This window comes from Lepeophtheirus salmonis, chromosome 14 (genome assembly GCF_016086655.4).
Source record: "Lepeophtheirus salmonis chromosome 14, UVic_Lsal_1.4, whole genome shotgun sequence".
NCBI lineage: Eukaryota > Metazoa > Arthropoda > Copepoda > Siphonostomatoida > Caligidae > Lepeophtheirus > Lepeophtheirus salmonis.
In genome coordinates this window covers 9,797,832-9,818,075 of record NC_052144.2, presented here as the reverse complement: position 1 = coordinate 9,818,075, position 20,244 = coordinate 9,797,832, and positions in this window count along the sequence as shown.

Below are 20,244 nucleotides of genomic sequence, written 5' to 3'. Positions count from 1 at the left end.
TTTTTGTGATAATGGGCAAAATCAAATATCGGGCTGTCATTAAATATTTATTTTTGAAAGTGTACCCTTGGAATAGATTAAAACAATAGCAGACATATAAAGGCTTGTTGTGTTGAAATTTAATGGGCTTAAGTCAATCCAACTCGGAGTAATTGAGTCAAAAAATAAAAAGTGTATCTTGAACAATTATTTTTTACAAATTATCTATTCTAAAAACCCCAAATTTAGGCAGTTTATTATTTTTAAATTAAAACTTGTTGTTTCTCGATGTTCTATATTCATTTATGTATTTTATTTCCAATTGGATAGAATAGTAAAAAATTGACAAAAAATCTAAATATTATAATCGTTCAATTATTAAGAAAGAGTGTTATTTTTTTGTTTTGTTTTTTTTTTACGGGGGGAAGGTTTTTTTTTTACTGGTGCTATGTTCAGAAACGAAGGTTTAATAAAATGAAAGATTATATAATTATGTATCTTATCTGATCGAAAGAAATGTTGGATTGCATCGTCATAAGAACCTTAAATATTGGGAATCTTTTTTTTTTTTTTTTTTGAAACAAAATATATTTACGTTTAAATCCGCAAATAAAATAAATTACAAGGTTATTAATCAATCTTATTTACTTGGGGAATGAACCTATTGATTTTTGCCCTGATTTAATTGAATTATAGGCAAAAGAGTTTCAAGTTTCTTTAAACTCCTTTTCCTTCATAAATTTATCATCTTTCATAGGGTTCAGAGTTGACTTATCCTTACTCAGTTGATTATCCAACTTTGGCAGCTTATCCAAAATCTCACTCACTTCCTATTTGAAGGTGAGTATTTCCCTAAAAAAATCCCTCACATAGAGTCTCTTTGTTCTGAGAGTCCCTCTACTAAAGATAACGCAATCGATACGTTGGATACTGTAAGTACATTGTTTTCAAATTTAACATTGTCCGATAGATTAGATATCCATTTCCATGGATGAGTCGATTTGAGTGGTACCCATATAATGTGGATCTTATTTTTAAATTTTCTAAATATTATATCTTTAGGGTTTCAAAGTTTTATATTGGTCTGAACATATCATATTCTAATTTTAAACCGTATTGAAAAATACATATTTAGAGCTAGCTTAATGACCCTAAACTTTTGAAAATTTACGTCTTTGTTTATAATATTAAATTTGTGCTTTTATATAATCTTGGTAGATTTGCTTCATTTTGATACTTAGTAATGGTAAAAAGATACGTACAGGGTGGAGTTTTTAAATCATAATAAATATAAAGATAATGTATATTAAAATTAATTCAGGCATTCACAAATCATTTGTTCTTACGTGTATGTGTACATAGTGAAGTCAATCACTCATACCAAACACTACCAGCTTCAACTACAGCCTCCAACCTGGTGTTGACATTGATGAGGAACTTCTTGTTCATATTGGCTGCTTTCTCGAGAATGAAAGCCTGGAAGGAGTCGACAGTGTTATGTGCACGCTTATTCGACAATATCTCCAAAACATTCATATAGTATTCAAGGGGTTTCAGATACGGATATCAGGAAGTAATACGTGCATTTTCCCCTCTCATAACGATCATGAGTAGTGATGAAGATCCCGTCTATTTTTTAGCTTGTTCTTTGTTTTTGTTTTTTTGGAATTGGTAGTCTGAATAATGGATATTCTTTTCCTTATCAGTTGTCATTATTGTTTCATTCCTTAGTGGTAAACATCCTTTCCTAAATAGATCCAAACCTGATTGAATATTCGTGAGTGCTCATAAAAGGTGGTGCATAACCTTGAGGTTTTGTTGTGGAGGTATAAATGTAAGTCCTTTTTGGACTCATAATAGAATTGGGGATTAACATCAGAGTAATTTTAGTAAATGTCCTTGTTTATATCCTTTTCTCCTTCCTCCCTATTCACAGCTCCTTGTAGCTGATCTAATGCAACGTCATGAATATGATTCTTTCTCTCCTGCAAAACATTCTTCAAATGGTCTGGGTTCCCATGTTGATAATCGGTTCCTTTTTTAAATGCCCATTCGACACTGGATTTTCATCATTCATCCTGTGTCTTTCTTACAGGTGTTCCCAACACATCTGATTAAAATAGCAATCAGAAGACCACACTTTCATAATCATGGATCTCAGAATTGCCAAGATTTTGACGCCTATTTTTTTTTTTCAGATTTAAAATATCCACTTTGTATAAGATATTAAGTTCTTTGTGATCTTAGCCTCAAATTGATAAAATATATATTGATAGTAATTTTAATTAACTAAATTTATTAATTCAATTAAAAATCTTTAATTTGTTTCACATAGATAATATTAAAACAAAAACACAGCTAAATAATCATTATTTACATCTGGATCTCAGCAAGTTTAATTTCTTACCAAAAAACATTCTAATATTTTAGCAAAGCGATCTCGAGCTTTTAAATCTTCTGTACTTATGCATATTTAAAAAAAATATATTTCTATTTGTCCACTGAGCTAAGTTTAAATCTTAATTTGGTTCTACATTAAAAATTAAAATAAATTAAATTTTTAACAATTTTATTTAAATATTTAAGGGACGAAACAGAAGGATAACAAAGGGGAACATTTTTTTTTTTTTTGTACAAAGGAATTTATCTTTAAGTGCAGTAGGCAAAACTGATCAAAGTTTTTACCTCATTCATTTGAATTCTGAAATATCTTTGATTATAGTAATGGAATGTTTTACCCTTAAAATAATCCCCAAATTAAAAGTAGAATTAATAAAACTTATGTAAGAGTATTTTCATGATTTAAACAAATTTGTGGATTCTATTTATTATTCTGAAGTCCATATATTTCCATTTTTAGGCTGAAAAAAGATAAAAAAGGAACTTTTCTTTAGACTTTTATTCCTTATTCCTTATGAATAGGGATGAAAAATATAATACCATATATATTATAGAAACATATTCAATGATTAATTTAAAAAAAAAAATTATTTAAAAAATATGTTTCTCCCATAATTTTTTTTTATTTTGTATTTTTTAAGTGATCCCATTTTGAAATATTAAAATTATCTACTCATCGTCCATGAATCGCTTTATTGTTTTGGTCCTGGTATCTCATTCCCAAGGAAGGAGCCCACTCTACTTTGGTTTGGTAGTTTTCCTCGCATGAATTCTCCTCAATTCGTACCTTGTGGAAATCAGAATCCGAAATCGAACGTATCTTGAGTTAGATGATCAAGTTAGAAAATTCTTCCTTCGATTGGCTCGATATTCTTTTTATGAGGCATGACGTCATGAAATTAACATTGAAATCAGAAAAAATATGATGATAATATATACTTTATGCTAGTACACCCACATAAAAAATGGGATCACAATAAAGTGGAACTAAAATCCTTGGAAATGCATATTCTTAATATATATATATCTTCTTTTAAATTATACATTAAGTATTTTTCTATTATAAAAGCAATAAAATTCATTATCACTATGTATTATGATCAAGTGATAACAGTCGAAGGAAGAGTGTGGGTTTTCATCATTTTTTAGCCTAAAAATGGAAATAAATCGAGTTTAGAACAAGATACGGAATAAATAAAAATATTTTTTTATCATAGAAAACACTTTTACATTAGTTTTATCAATACTAGTTTTAATTTGGGGATTGTTTTAAGGGGGAAAAATGACTTTGATCGATAATAGTACCGAATTACTATAATCTCACATATTTCAGAATTCCTATGAATGTGAGAAAAACTGAGATCAGTTTTTGATTTTGCACTCATAGATAAATTCGAATATTGTCTTTAAGTTCATATGTAGAATTACTCCAACCCTCTCTTAATTGTTCCCCCGTGCAATTGATTGGGATTGGAATCCAATTTTTTAGATGTGCATGATGGATATATCTTATATTCTTCATATCCCAAAAGTAAAAACAAACTGAAATTCTACTGTTATGTTGACAAACCATAATATGAATTCTCAAAAGAACAAAATTACATATTTAAGGGCCTCTATAATACAATTTTAGAAAAAATGTAACATGCTTTGAATTTTGTTTTTTATTTTAAATTTAATATTTATAAATAATATCCCAAATTTTTTTACGGAGAAACCGCTGATTTTGTTAGTCAGTTTATTTCTACAGTTAAAGGCAAATGACTCATCTCAAGATATTTATTCAATAACATGATGTGAAAAAAAATTTGATAATATTTATTTCGGAAGTTGAAATAGTATTTATTGTTATAAAGTCCAGTGAGAACATGTTTTTTACAATTACTATAGTTCAGACAATTTCCTTGATTACATTTTTACCACTTTGCATTTTTGTGTCGTTGAACGCTTATAAAAAAATAAAACAGGAGAATGATATCGACTGGATGTACAGATATCACCTGTTTTTCTTCGTTTTCCTCATTTTTTCTACCATTTGGAAATACTTAAGTAACTATACTTTAATACACCCTTTGAACATGATCTTAGAGAGCACCTTATTAATGCTCATTGTCAATATAACAAATTATCTTATCAAAATGAGAACTGGATGCATAATTGCACTAGCCCTGGACAGAGTATTCAGTAAAACTCCAAATCTATATTATATGACTCCAAAATGCCGAAAGTTGTTCTTTTTTTTCTTCTCATTCACGTCTCCTTTCTATTTTGTTACTGATTACGTGATACTAGATACACCGTTGTCGTTTGCAATATATTTTGTCGTCCCCTTAATAATGATCGGAGTGAGCATCTTCTTATACCTAAAACATGAAGCAAAATCCCTCATTGATAAAGCAATTTATATATATATCCTCGTTGAGATTCTAATATATACCCTTTATCCTGTGTTTTACTTCCCTTTTGGAAGCTTGGACGCATATTATATTACTGACTTTGTAGAGGTGTTTGTACAGCATGGTTTTCCAATAGCCTATATTATTTTTGTTCATCTGAAAGTAAGTCAAAATGAATCTTCAAAGGAATTGGACAACAACCTCAGTTTGAAATCGGAAGAAGCATGAATAATTAGTGATATTGTTCTTATTTTAACGATTGTTAATAAAAAAATATTATTATCAGTTCATAAAAATAAATTATGTATAAATGCTTTATTCAAAAAAATAATATACTATTAATTAAAATATGACTGAACACAAACATTGAAATACATTTATTGAATTGTCTACATCATAAAGAAGTGGTACTTTTTTACTGAAATGTACCAATGATATTCCTTTACATAAAAAAGGATATCTGAGGTACATACCTATAACTATTACAAGCACTGTCTTTCGATATATGGAGAACGAAATAAAACATTCTTTGATAACATTAATCTGATATGTGTTAGCCAACATTAACTTCAAACTGATCAGTCTTGCGCGACCAACATTTTATCACTTCGGAACGAATTGGTAAAAGGTAAAAACTCCTCACTAAATACTTATGAGTTATGCCGATTATTTGAATAATGTTTTACTATTTACAATAGAGGGGATCGTCCAATACGAAAATTGATATTGTGGAACGACTCTGAATATAATTAATAAAAATCATGAAAACAAACTTTTTTCAAGAATTTGTGTCATTTTGTTTGTTTTTTACAGGGAAGTTTACTTTTCCTCTCATTAGAAATGTCAAACTTCAGAATGTGCCCGTCCCTTAGCATTTGATAATGAATTTGTCTAATTCATAAGAGGACTCTGCGTGGCCAAGGTGTGATGGATGGATTAGGAAATTAAATCTGTCTAGTGATGGGATACATAGGATTATGTCTTCGACTTCCCAAATAGCTGATGGAAGAAAATTCACTGCTCAATTTTAAATAGCCACAGGAATTTTGTTTTTCAGAACTCCATCTAAAAATCGTGGTAAATTATTCAGCACTATTAGACACGCTTTTTTGGAATGTCCACAATTACATATTCTGAGATCATTTATTAGATGGGTCTGGTGGACAATAACATTAATATAATTACGGGGAGAATTAATGTCAAGGGATTTTCCAAGGGTGGAAAGAGTAATAAAGGCTTGCGCGCGCCCCGTCTGATAAAAAGTAGATAAAAAGTAGGACTTCTATAATTTAATAGTAAAAGGAAAAGAAAAGAAAACACTTTCCCCCTTATGAATTTTTAAGCATCTTAATATAAAGACTACTGTATTTCAAGTAAAATACAATCACACATATACAAAAATAATTTTCTAGACGGGTACTTGAGTCTATATTTGAAAGACTTGTTACTCGACTTTATCTCACACATAAAGCTCATGAATAGACTGTACCCCAGGAGCTAAGACTCACGACTCAACTTGGACTCGAAAGCTATTTTATACTTAATTCTAGGAGTGCCTTAGTACTATAGATCGTACTTTATAATTATGGACCTTAAGTGAGATCAAAGAAATCTGAGGACTTGATGGAAATATTTAAGTCATGAGAGCAAAAACTTAGGACTCGCCTTAGAGTTGCAGTTTCTATGGTATCGTTATGGTGTAGCCTCTTCTTAACTTTGTAAATGGCGTTACGAGCCATTCCCTTCAGCCTGACTACTTCTGTTGAAGTGGGACCCGAACAAAGAAATATTGATACCCAATGCCTTGAATCTCGCTGCAATGGCATTTCTAGTCCAATTTAAAAAAAAAAAAATCAAAAGGCAGGTGCTTGAGATACACCTCAGTAATTTCTAATGATTAACAATTATAACAGAGTAACCATTAACGAGGATATAAATATCAACGACCTTTATTCTATTAATAGCATATGGTCTCCCGATGTTTACATAAATAATCATACCAATGAGCGCTACTAATATCTGGAGTCGAACAAGGCTTAGTCACTCTACGTCATGTAGGGGGAAGTGTATTTTTTGGTGTTAAAAATCAAATATCCGAACCTAATTGTTTATGTACAATATTACTCCCTTTTTATTTCATATGCATAGAAGGATCTGTGTGACGTCACATACTACAATTAATATCTCTTTTAAGAAAACAACACTATTGAAATGAAATAAAAAGTTTTTGATTAAAAAACTTGTGTCTTTATTTAACATAATAGTGATCCAATTACTATTAAACAAAAATAATATGGGATATCCTGACAAAAAAGTTACAAAAAGGATATACTTTGTAAAATTTAATTTTCTATTAAAACATTTCAATGATTATTCAAAAACAAAACTATAGGTATATTAGAAAAAAATAGGGAAAAAAACATTATAACTATGCCTACTTGAAGCATTATATTTAATTCGGTCACCAAGATAAACGAGTGTGAAACCAGTACACTAGCTAAAATTTAGTGTACTAGAAAAAAATACATCCTGTCTGGAATGAATGTTTTTTTCTCTTGTACACTTCTAATTATGTTATTATTTTATAAAAGCAAAATTAATTTATAATACTCGGCGATTAAATGAAAATTGCACTTTCTAATAGGATATTAAAATCATTAATCATCCTTTCGATCTTTTATCTTTCTTAACTCTATATTAAAGATTTACCTTTTATATATTATACGTCTTTATCAAAAACATGATTCCGAACTGTAGCTGATAAAATGCCATATCTAAAGTTCATTTTTGATAAATGTTCATAATTGATTTGTAGAAAAATGTGTTAAAGGTAATATCTGTAACACTTCCAGGTTGAAACACTTACTCTACGCATGGTTTTTTGATCAAAAACTGTATTCCTCATGTGTTTGAGTCACGGCCCAAAACATTCAAAATTTAATACTATATTTTAGGTGAACAACTCTGCAAAGGCGATATATTTTATGAAAATACCCCAAGAATGCCCTCTTGTTGTGTGCCAGGGATTACAGGAATCGTTCTTGAGCTGAGGGGATGATACTTTTTCATTTCCAAGGGACAAATTCCTTGGAAGGCAATGGGTCCTAAAATGAAATGAAATCTATGGAAACCTTAATATAATTTTTGATTGTGCTATACACATTTTGAAGAAATAAGGAATTCCAACTCTCAAGCCATTCCAACATTGTTTAAGCATGTATAGCCTAAAGTTCCAATGCTCACCAAAAACTCCAACAAACCCATTTTCATTCGGAAGATCAATACTGATGCTAATAAAATTTAATAATTAAGGAAATGTCAAAAAACATTTTATTTAGAATTTCAGTTAAAAAAAAACCTCCACAATTTCAGGATCTTACATACTTTATTTCTTATTTGGAACCTCTTACTTCCGCAAGTAGAGAAATATACCAAGTGGACATGAATATAATTTCATCAACAATAGAAGATTACATTTCTTTTAATGAAATATATATATATATATTGTTATCAATAGTTACTTTAATTTCTAAAATAATAATTATATGTATTACAGATATTTCTCTTGAGGTAAAACATCTAAAGGAAATAAATACCAATATACAAATCCAACTTTTATTTCAAAATTATTTTTTTTGTATTCATTAATTGTATTAATTATTAAGTTCTTTTTGGACCATTTGATATATGTCACAAGGGGCGCTGAAATCACGTGACGTAACTCTTCTTATATGACTCTGATGCTGATGAAAATAAAAGGAAGTAATATTGTACAAAGTCAATTAGGTTTTGCCATTTTGATTTTTAACCACAAAAATACAGTTCCCCATACACAAGGTTGAGTGTGACAGAGCCTTGATCCCCTCCATATATTTATAGAACTCATTGATATTATATACGTATCCTATAAATAATAAACAATTTCAAAATTAGCCCATTCCCCCCCCCCTGTACTAGTTAATATCTTAAATAATCTGGAGATCTTCGATTTCTTTTTGATTTTCTTAACACCTGAGTATAACTTGACTCCGATTCCGTACTAAGGGGTTGTTCTTCTATTTTTTTTTTTTCTTCTTAAGATCCTTCAATATCTTTCATTTGTATTTCATCAGTTCCTTCATCTAATTTTTCTGCTAGACCAATGAGACAGATCTATCGAGTTCTGTTCGTGTGGAGCTAAAACTTGAAAGAGACAGTTTTTGTATCATCTTCAGGAAAATGTACAACTAGATAATAAGTGTTTTTTGAGATGATATCTAATTCGTCAACAAAGGGTTCGTACTTGCTTTGTCGCAAATGTCTCTTCATATACATTTTCCCAGGGTTCAGTAACCAAGACAGAATTATTGAGCCTTTTGAATTGGTACTAGTATTTAATAAGGAACGTATTGAATGGAGGACGTCTAGTAATACTAAATCCCAACAACGTTGACTTAATGCTCTCGTCCTTAACATAAGGGAAACACTTTTCCAGATGGTACCATTGTATCCAAGGTTGTTTCCGTTTCAAGCGCAGCAGTTCTGTCGGTTCCGGTCTTGGTTCTTTCATTTCAACGGGTTCGGTATCGTTTCATCTTTATCGTCCTCAGTTCTGGTATTTGGCTCTTTTTTATACAGGGTTAGTTTGGTAACAGGTACTTAAAACAAAGGGAAAATTTGGGCCCAGGAAATTGTATTTTGATACAAAACGTACTGTATCTACCTTAAAGGCAGAGTGCGTGGTGCCGTAAGCTCCAGCAGGGGCCCCAAAAACTAAGGTTGCTTAAGATAATGGTTTTTAAAATGGGGACCGTCAGTAAAGGTTAGGGGGGGGGGTGCAGGAAGATGGAGAATTGAGGGTGGCTTTCAGTCTACACATATATAGTACACATGTTTCCTTAAAAGGAGGCCCCCATTATGTCGATGGAATATTAAAAGGTCATACACATGACATGAACGATGCTCCTTGGTCACTATGAATATATGACGGCATTCCAAACAGCAGAAATAATTCCGCAAGACAATTAATTACTATAAATGATGTCATATCTCGACATGAAAAAGCAAATGGGAAGTGTGAATATTCATCCGTGATTGTGAAAATGTATCTGTTTGAAGATCTGGAAATATTTCCATTCTTTGACATTTTTTTTTTTTTCAATTTCTAAGACATTGCAGAGTTTTGGCAATACCAAGAATTCAACTCTAGCATAATCCTTCTCTCCAAGAACCATTGACAATGTACAGACTCCAACAATGGCAGTTTGGAAGGAAGAAGATGCCATTGATCCTTTCAATTTCAAAGGAATTACTCTCCAATTATATATCTTTGTATGTACCAAGAAATGGAGCTCTCAGTATTTACTGTGTCAATTAGTTTATTGACCATCTTTCCATTCAATATCACTCATATATTTTGTTATTTCTAAATTTTCTACCTCAGAGGAAAGAAGATAACAGAAAAGGAACAAGAATATTTGTAACCCATTTAATTGAAAATTTAATGTGAAGAGGTTTTCTCTTTTTTGCCAACTTGCAACCCTTGAGTAGTGGCCTCTTGAATCAAAGTTTTGGCAAACTGCATTTCTCGCAGGACATTATTCACCAGAATCAACTCAGTATCCACAGAAATAACAACTTTCCATATATGTGGATGCTGTCGTATAATTTATTTCTTCAATCTTCAAGTCTTCTTGAGTATTTTTTTTTTTTAGAATCCCTGGTTACAACACTAACCAAGGAAGAGATGAGTGTTTGAGAATATGAAAAAGCTTGACTTTCTTCCCCTTTTAAAATCCTAGCTTACTCGTATACTTTTTCTAAGCTATGTGTTTCAGTTTCCTAGATCCTTTGTGTGAAAAACAATGATGGTATTTCTTATGTAATCATTTTCTTCAACACTTACAGCCTTGAATTCGGAATCTTTACTTAGGAGTTTGAGAGCTTGTAGAAATATATGAAGCTATTCATCGGGTTTTTATCTTTGAGTGACTAATGAGTGCCTTGCAAAAATGTCATCCTTATTCTTTACGTACATTGAAAAGTGCCATAAACATCAAGGGACTATTAATCGAATAGAGATCGCAGATAAAGTTAATTATATTGTTGTAACCGACTTTTGGCTTTATTTAACTTTATCTGTAATCTATAAGTATTGAATAACAACAATAACAATTATACCACAGTAACCATAAATGATAATAGTTAGTTTAAATATCTACAACCTTTATCTTTAACCTTTATTCCATTAATAGCACATGGTCCCCGATGTTTATGACGCTTATATTTACTTAGGTAATATATTATATATAGGTATCATATAAATAATAAACAAAGGAACAATTTCAATATTTATCACACATATAAACAAGCATGACTCATCCAGAAACATTAACTTGATAATACATTACAGAGGAAAAAAGTAGTTTCATATTATTTGTTTCGGAAATTGTTAGGTTTTCCTCTCAAAACACTGCCCCAGCTTACTTAAGTCTAAACATATTAATAAAAGGAATAAGGATAAACACTCTAACAAATTTATCAGGGGCGTCCGCAGGGGTGGGTCTGGAGAGGCTGTATATAATTTTTGTTTCTTACTAGAAAATTTTATATTTGAATTTCTTTTAAACATTTATTTAATTCATCTTTCTAAAAAATTGAATGTCCCATGAAAAGCTATGGATTTTTGAAATTTGTCTCCAAAAAAATTTATTTTGAACTTTTTTTTCTAAGAAAAAATAATTTAAAAAAAAAATGACCTATAATTTAATATTTGATATTCTTTTACAAAAAATTTCATTTTTTGGGAATAACTAGTAATTTTTGAAGTGTATTTTTTCACAAAAGATTTAATATTTGAATTTTTTTTTGAACAGTTGTGGTTTTTTGATTTTTTTCTAAAAAAAATAATTTTTTGAAACTAGTAATGGATTTTTGTACTGCTTTCCAAAAAATTTAATATTTTAAATTATTTTTCATAAAAATTAATTTTTGTGAATAGCTGTTAATTTTTGAATTTCTCCCTAAAATATAATCCTGTGGATACCCCTGTTTATATATAAAATACATTTAGGATTTATGGTAAATACTCACAAGATTATTTTACTTTGCGTAAGCCTTCATAATAAGATTATATTTTAATAAGAGATGAATATCAAAAGTATCTGTTTCATATTAAAAGCATAGTTCTATGATGTTACGCCCCAGGCAGTTTCCCCCTGGGAATTTTTACCCTGGAAATTTTCGCCCTGCAGTAGTTTCGCCATCATACATACATATATTATTGCATAAATGGATCTTCTACGTATAATTTAAGATTTTAAATGAGTCTCCCTCCCCCCACACACCCAATTGAAGCTATTTGTAATGCGTCTTTGCATTTCATTAGTGTAAAATGAGAGCATTTAATTCAATTGTAATATATATTTTAAAATATAACATATAAAACATCAATGTTGCACCTTTTTATAAAGAGTTCGAACAGACTTCTTTAAAAATCGTTATACTTCTGATGAGAGAAAAGAACAAGAAACTCAATAAACAAATAATTTAATAAATAATCATGAGATGAAGTCTTATTTTTTTTCATATCGCGAAGAAACTCGCTGATGGGAGGGTTTTTGGGAAGGACCCCTACCAATAAAGAGCACAACAGATCTGGAACCAGGAATCGCATCATGGCCTTCTTAGTGAACCAACAGATCTCCATCAGTGATCAGATCAATGACTCAGACTGGTCCACAGGGCCTCTACAAAAGATCCGGTTGGACAACTTCGAGGTTTTAAAGATAAAGCAGGGCTTCTTAAGGCTATTCAGAAGCACTAGTCCAGTAAGTCCTTGGGCCTCTTCTTGTTGCTCAAGCAGGATGTGTCTCTTTTAGAACGAGAAGATCTCTGTGGAAGCCAAGGTGGGATCATGAACGACAGTTGGCTGGCTTGCGTAGGATTCGGAGGGCATGCCTCTCATAGACAAAACTAAGTAACTCGCATCTGTGCATGTCCTTTTCTTCTTCATCCAGGAGGAGGCGAGGGGTGTGTCAAGCCACCCATAAAGCTCGGATTGTAAATCCTCTCAACTCTTACATCTACAGCATGAATAAAAGGTCCTAACAAGAGTGATCACCTTGGCGTGGGATCCCTGGGACAACACAATCAATCTTCCTCTCCTCTTTCTTCACCTATTTTGGGAGAATCAAAATAGTTTTAAAATTGGTTCAGAATTAATTCATTTTCATAAAATGCGTCATGTAGGATTTAAATCCAACCACAGTTTTTCATTGCATCGTTAGGTCTTGAAATGTAATTGCATCGTTTACATTGGACTTCTATTAGGAAAATGTATTGATTTTTATTTACTTTTTTCTACTCAATACAGTTTTGTTTATTAATAAAATTATTTATTTTTAAAAGTGTGTTTTTATTAGTTTGTACTATTCAGTTATAAAATCGTTTAAATAAAACTCTCGTTATGATCTGAAAAAAAAGTCAAAAATGCTGGATGACTTAGTCAGAGGTCTGGAGTTGGATTCGAATATTTATGATCAAAGATGTTTAGCTACACCTAGTCGGAGTCATTAAATTATCAATAGTCGGAGACACGGAGCTTAAAATTGTTGCTGTAAGAGTCTTAATGAATAAGATGGATACTTTTGTTCAAATTGTAGTAAACCTTGCTTTCATTTTAATTGTTCTACAATTGAAAAAGTAATATGTATGCAGGTATAGTTATTTTCTTTTCATTCATCAACAACCATTAAAGTTTCTTCATTTTACTCATCATCTTCAGATGAATTTTTGGAGTATTTTGACTTGCTTATTTTATAGCTAACGTTTACGTCTGATGGTATTAAGATATTTTTTGAAAATCTGCAATCAAAACATGGTTTTTCTTTACTTATATATTTTGAGTAATAATGGATTCAGCTATTTGGGGATCCTCTTCCATTGTCTAGCTAATTATTTAATTGTTATAGTAAAATTATAACTGTATAAAGTACTTCAAGATATGAAGTTTTATGTTTTACAGGAACCACACTAAAGTGGAGTACTTTACCAAAAATCTGGTTAGTTCATATTTACAAGATGAGTAAGAGTTATCGTATACCTTATAAAAATTAGAAGAGTGGGTCTAAAGGTTGTGGATGACTGGAACCACATCTATAGAGTAGCTTATAAAACATCTCACAAGATTTATTGGAAATGCAAGCGAGATGGTTGTAGAGGTCGAGTTTACATTATTATGGAAAATGAAACTCCCGTTATAGTAAAGAGGCATGGCGAATTTATAGAATATACATATATATTATGTATATTGTTTATTTCATTATTTATGTTCAACCCTACAATAATATGCCTAATCTTGGTAATAGCAATAAAAGACTCACGAACATGTAAAATTAAAGTCGTTCATCTAGTAACAGCCATTCAATCAAAACATTGATATAATAGCAATAACTATCCTGAGGGAGATCGGTATACTGATTGAGGGTTTCCATGATTCCTCCTCTTTCGCTCCGGTACTGATAGTTCATTTCAAATATTATGAAAAAAAAAACCAACATAAAATATGCGATTTTATATTTATATTATATTCTAATAAGGTATTATTTGTCCCAGAACGAAATCTTAGTCTTAGTTGTGAATATAATGAATAAAATTCTGGTTAATATAGTCAAAACACTTTCTTTCCTCTTCTTCACAGGTTTATGGAGAGTTTATCCCAAGCACGACCATATATTTGTATATAAAATCTCTTGCTGTATACTCAAAAATGTCTCTGTTACGTTATTCAACGGTCACTGGAAGCTTAGAGCTACAGTCGACCCTGACCTTAATCTGTCTTGAGATATAACTACCAAAAAAGCTAAAAAAAGGTATCTTGATTTAGCTTTAAAATATTAGAAATTGAATATTATATTTCTTACCAGGGATAAGTCAAAGGGATTCTGATGATGATCGTCGCAAGTCTCATCCTATTTAATTTAAACATTTCATACCCAAAAGTTATTAACAAGAAATAAATTATTACTCATAGTATATGTTAAAAAGTGTAACAACTTCTTGAGTAAAAGACTAAGAACATGTAAAATTGAACTCATCCCCGTAGCAACACTTACTATGTCTATGTTTATTCAAAATTATTTATTCCTGTTCCTTCTTCTTCTTTTCCCTCAGCTTAAGTACACTAAGGAAAAAAAAAATCAAATTCATTGTAATAAGAAACAACGATTATTTCATATGAATTACACAAATTCCATTATTTCATAAATAATTACATAGGACTTCAAGTTGAAGTAAATAAAGACCTTAAATTATATGTGGAAGATACATTTATGCTATAATATATGTATGAAGGGGGAAACTTCCCAGGGCAAAACTGCACATGACCGAACTTCTGGTCACGTAAAAGCAGAATCACAACACTTTTGAAAAAATACAACAATAAAAATATATTTTTTAATTGAAACGACATAAAATGATTCTACAACTGAAAAGAATCAAATATTTCTTTAAGAAAAACTGAGTTATCATTTTTGGCTAATCTGTATCAAAAATATTTTGTGCATAATCAGTTATTGAAACTTTTTAAACAGGCTCATAATTGGAGACAAAAATTTGGCACATAATTTATCAATCTGCAAGTTAATTGGCTTAAACTCAATCCATGATTTACCCAGACAAAAGATATCAAAAGTGGAAAAAAATCCCACATTCAGTCATCATACATCCATTAAGGAAAATGTTTGAAGTTCTTTTTGACGACGGAAAGACGTTGTAGCAAATTTACCGTTAAGTGACTCGATAAGCCATAGTACTATTGAATATACAATCTTAAAGCTATTTAAGACTTTTAGCTGTGATCACAAGCAATCGATCGATGTCCAAAATGGAGTCAGAAATCAGAATTGTGCAGCTATTAGTGCATAGGTTGCTCTGGAATGACTTGAAGATGAAACCTTTAGAGCAAAGTTATAGTAAAAAAATCACGGGAAGAGATCTGAGAAATTGTCGGAAATTTGTACCCAGAAGCTATGCAGTGTCTTTAGTGACGATAAAAAATGGAGAATGGAGATTTTTTTTGTGTTGTTCTTCCTTGGTTTCAGACAAGGGTTATAGACATAACTCTTTTCCTACAAATGTTTGACTTCCAAGAGTAGCTATATATTGTCTTCCTTCAATGTTATACCGTTAGAGTACCACTGTTGTACTCTATGACGTCATATCTGTATGTCTTGCTCAGCAGTTGGTACGGTACATCAAATTGAAAATTCTAGCAAGACCGATTACGTGAGGGTATACCCTTGTATTTCTATGAACCTTGGTTTAAGGATCATTCCTCTTGTAATAAGAAAATCATTTTCCAGCAAGATGGAGTTCTAATTCCAGGGACGCCCGCAGATGATGTACATTTTTTTTTTGGAGGGGGGAGGGGCGGAGCTTGGTTTTGGAATTTTTTCACGAAAGATTTCAAGAATTAAAATTGTTCCTCTACATTATCACTTGATCGAATAACCTTTTTTTCGAAAACAAATCGTTAAATTCCTTGATTTTTTTAAAGGGTGGAGGCTAAAGTTCCTCCTCTTTGTGGACGACCCTAAATTCATACTGGTGAGTGGAGCACCCTTATATATAAATTCCTATAACATGCCAATCTTTTCAATATCGTTTATTGGATGTTTGGCTAACAAAAGCAGTTATATTGAATAAGTAATATTAAAAAAATATATGTACAGAAACTTAGTCAAGAATTTCTATTTTTATACCTTCCTAAACTGAATTTTGTATGATTAATTATCGTACAAAATAATACTTTTAGAACTTATGAGTAAGCCTTTTTATATAATAGGTTGGAGAAAAATAAATCTAGCTTTGTTCCATTTATTTCAATGCTCTATAAGAAGTTTTACCATCTGGTACGTCATCAAAGATTTATATTTGATTGCCAGCTCCAAACGGTCGAGTTGTTCATATTAAAGGGTAAAATTTAGTAAAAGCAAACAACCAACCGCTCACACCACTGTTGTGCAACACGAACCGAAAGACTATCGGTCCTGTATACATTGCATATTTTCTCAGTCTCTTTTGTCGGGTTCTTCCCTTTCAGGTAGCAAAAATGTAAAATATGGGAAATTTCTTCCTGTGATACCTACGTACTCGACGAACAATAATTAACAACTGTAGCAACCAAGCGTAGTACTGTACAAAAAGCGTTTGTAGTATACTCTCACACCTTTAAAACACTTTATCGTCTGATCCGATGTGTCCAATAATGAAGAAGATTTACTTAGTTAAAAAGAAAAATTTGTGGAAAACGAAATTATTTTTTCCCCAAACTAATATATATAGATTAGGGTGCATCAGCCCTCCCCCCTCCGCAGGTATAAATATTGCCTTAGTGGTATAATAAAAACACACCACATGAAATATTTTTAAATTCGAATAAATTCTACGGCGTCAACATTAAGCATTTTGAAATGAGAATATTATGCTTATATTAATATGGTAAGCAACGTTAAACATTAATTTGCTTTTTTCAAGAATTATGTGTTTAATGTTATCATTGTTAACTTTTTCTTCCTCGAAAATAAGTTAACCTAGAAATATTCCTTTGATGGCTTAAGGGGACCAAGAGAAAGAAATCATTTCACTTGAGTGGGATTCAAAACCTATGGGTACTTTTAAAAATAAGATAAAAAGGTAACGATGGTGTTTGACACAACTTCCTCTAACAAAGGTCATGTTACTGCTTGTAATTGTAGTCATCAGGCATTAGGACGGTTGTTACTCTAGGCTGCATGTCGTAATCACATTGGTGAGGTGATGCTCACGCATATATTCAAAGACTTAAAATAGAAGTGTCAAAATCACCGGAAGTATCCATCTTCAAAAAAATTTGAAACATTTTTGAAAGTGTGAGCTGTCTCAGCAAAGAAAAGCTGATACTCTATGATCCAATTTGATTGATTAAATTAAGACTGTTGTTCAGGAATGGAAAAGTTAAGCATTTAAGTTTGCCAAAATCTACACAGCCTGATGATTACAAGGAATTCTCTGAACTCTGCATGTTGTACTTGGATTGCCTCAGTAATAAGGATTTTAGCCTCGGGCGTCCTTGTGCAGTGCATAAAGATAGCGAAATTACTGTATTCAATCAAAGTTCTTCTTTTACAACATGATATACCTCCATAAATAAAGTTTTTTTTTTAATCAGTGGGATGCACCCTAATATAAATATATATCTTATCCTTGTCACCTGGAACCATTTATACCAAATATCGGAGTGAGAAGTTTTTAAATATATTTGTCAATTTTATCTAGATTTCCTAGTGGAATACATGTACCACAGCCTTGGATATTCCTTGGTATACATTCTGTTTGTACAAGAAATCCCTGAAATATAAAGTAACCAATTCAACCGTGTCATATCTACTCTAACTAGTCATATGTGGTATTTAATCGCATAAATGGTACCACTTCCCTCATCAGTGATTTAACTCCATCAATTGAGCAACACAATATGGCTAAGCGACTCATAGTATTGAAATATGAACATGGTGACAGACAGGACATACATGTATACCGCATTGGTACAGGTTTTGGGAAACGATATTTTCCGACTGACATAACACATTTTACGACACTTTCAGATTTAGTTTCATGCAACTCAGGGATCATCTTTACACTGCATTGGTCTTAGAGACTTAGACCAAAAAAAACACAGAGTGGATAAATTTGTCTTCTGATATGTCTTCCCAATCAAAGATCAATCCCATTAACGTCATTTATGAGAGTGCAGAAAGAGGCGTAAGACTAAGCTCGGACATTATTAGAGTTGCTTAATTAGAAAACATTTTCAGAATGTTTACAAGTAGTAGAAATAGATAGAAAGAAGTTTGTTCTCTTGTTCCTACGCAAGAAAAATTAATCTAATAGTAAGTCCACGTGATAGGCTGTGAAAATTATCACATTGTACATGTAGATTAAGTATTTACCTTTATCCCCCTTAAATTATTATTTATTATCTAACTATTTATTTAATTAGTAAATTAAATCAATTAATTTGATGTAATATTGGTCAGATGGAGGTTAACAAAAATTTCATGTTGATATTCTAATTAGTATTGGTTTGACAGCCATTCAAATTGGACAAGTGGATCTATCTTCTTAAAAAGAAGAAAAAGTAAATTTTGATTTTTAATGCAATAAAACTATAATATAAATAAAAAAAATACCTTAGAATTATAATCATGAACCTTATCCGTCACTTAATATGATTCACAATGGGTTCACTGAGTTTCGTTGAGGTAAAACAAGCACTGAAGATACCCGTCGCGTTAAATACTCTTATTGATAACTACTTAGGCAATTATTATAACTTTTTTTACTTAAGATTTTATTCATCAAAACAAGAAATAACCTTCAAACATCCGATAAAATGTCCTTTGTGAACGCGATTTGTAATTTGACTCACCTTATGAACATTTTAGTCCTGAAAATGTCGTAAGTAAATAACTTTGAAGTTAACTTTTTCCTCCTTTACTAGGAAAGAACAGCTTATGAATGGCTGTCATATCAACAATAATTAACGTGTTAACATGGAAAATTTCTCAAAGTTCCATCCAAACCATGTTAAATCCGAACATATGTTCTATTTACATTGTTTCATTCAATTTTACTTGATTTATTAATCTGCTCTCGAATATAGTTTAAGGAAAAATTATTTTATTTTATTTTTTGGATTACTTTTTTTGGATTATATTTGATGTCTGTGAGTTCAACTCTAAGGTAGAACAGGGTGCAACTTCATATTTTGATTGTTTATCATGCCAAGAAATCAGGCTGTAGAAGAAGATGCGAGATGGGTCTGGCTTCATTCCAAAGTTTTCTAGAAAATAAAGTAAGTCTCTTCTGTAATGCATTGGAGTAATGAGGAACATGCGTTTGCTGTCGAAAGTAAATTTTGCCAAAAAAGGTTTTGAGAAAATATTTTATCAAAATAAACTAAATACAATAAACCTCCCGAGTGATATTGGTTCGATTTATGAAAATTCGTTAATTGTTTTAATTTATAACTTACAAAAAAATTCATTTTTATAAATTGAAATTTGCTAAATTCTTTAAAAGCGATTATCTCCACGAATAGTTGAGCTAAAAGAGCTTAAATCCAGGGAAAACAACATTTTGAATCACCAATAAATAATTATCTAATCTACTTACAAACAACAACTTTGAAATGAAATATATTTCCATTTAATTTTTGCATCTTTTATTATCAAATAAAAATCCCTTTAAAAACTCTCAATGAAAAGTAATTAAAAGATAAACAAACATGAAAAAATCATCATCTATTAAAATACTGAAGTTGAATCTATGGACTATGAGGGACGTCACCTATCTGATATGATTTTCAAAACTGCGTGAAACAAAATTTTAAAGGTATACTATCATTATGAAGTGAAATTTAATCTTTTCTAATCTATTAAATTTGTTT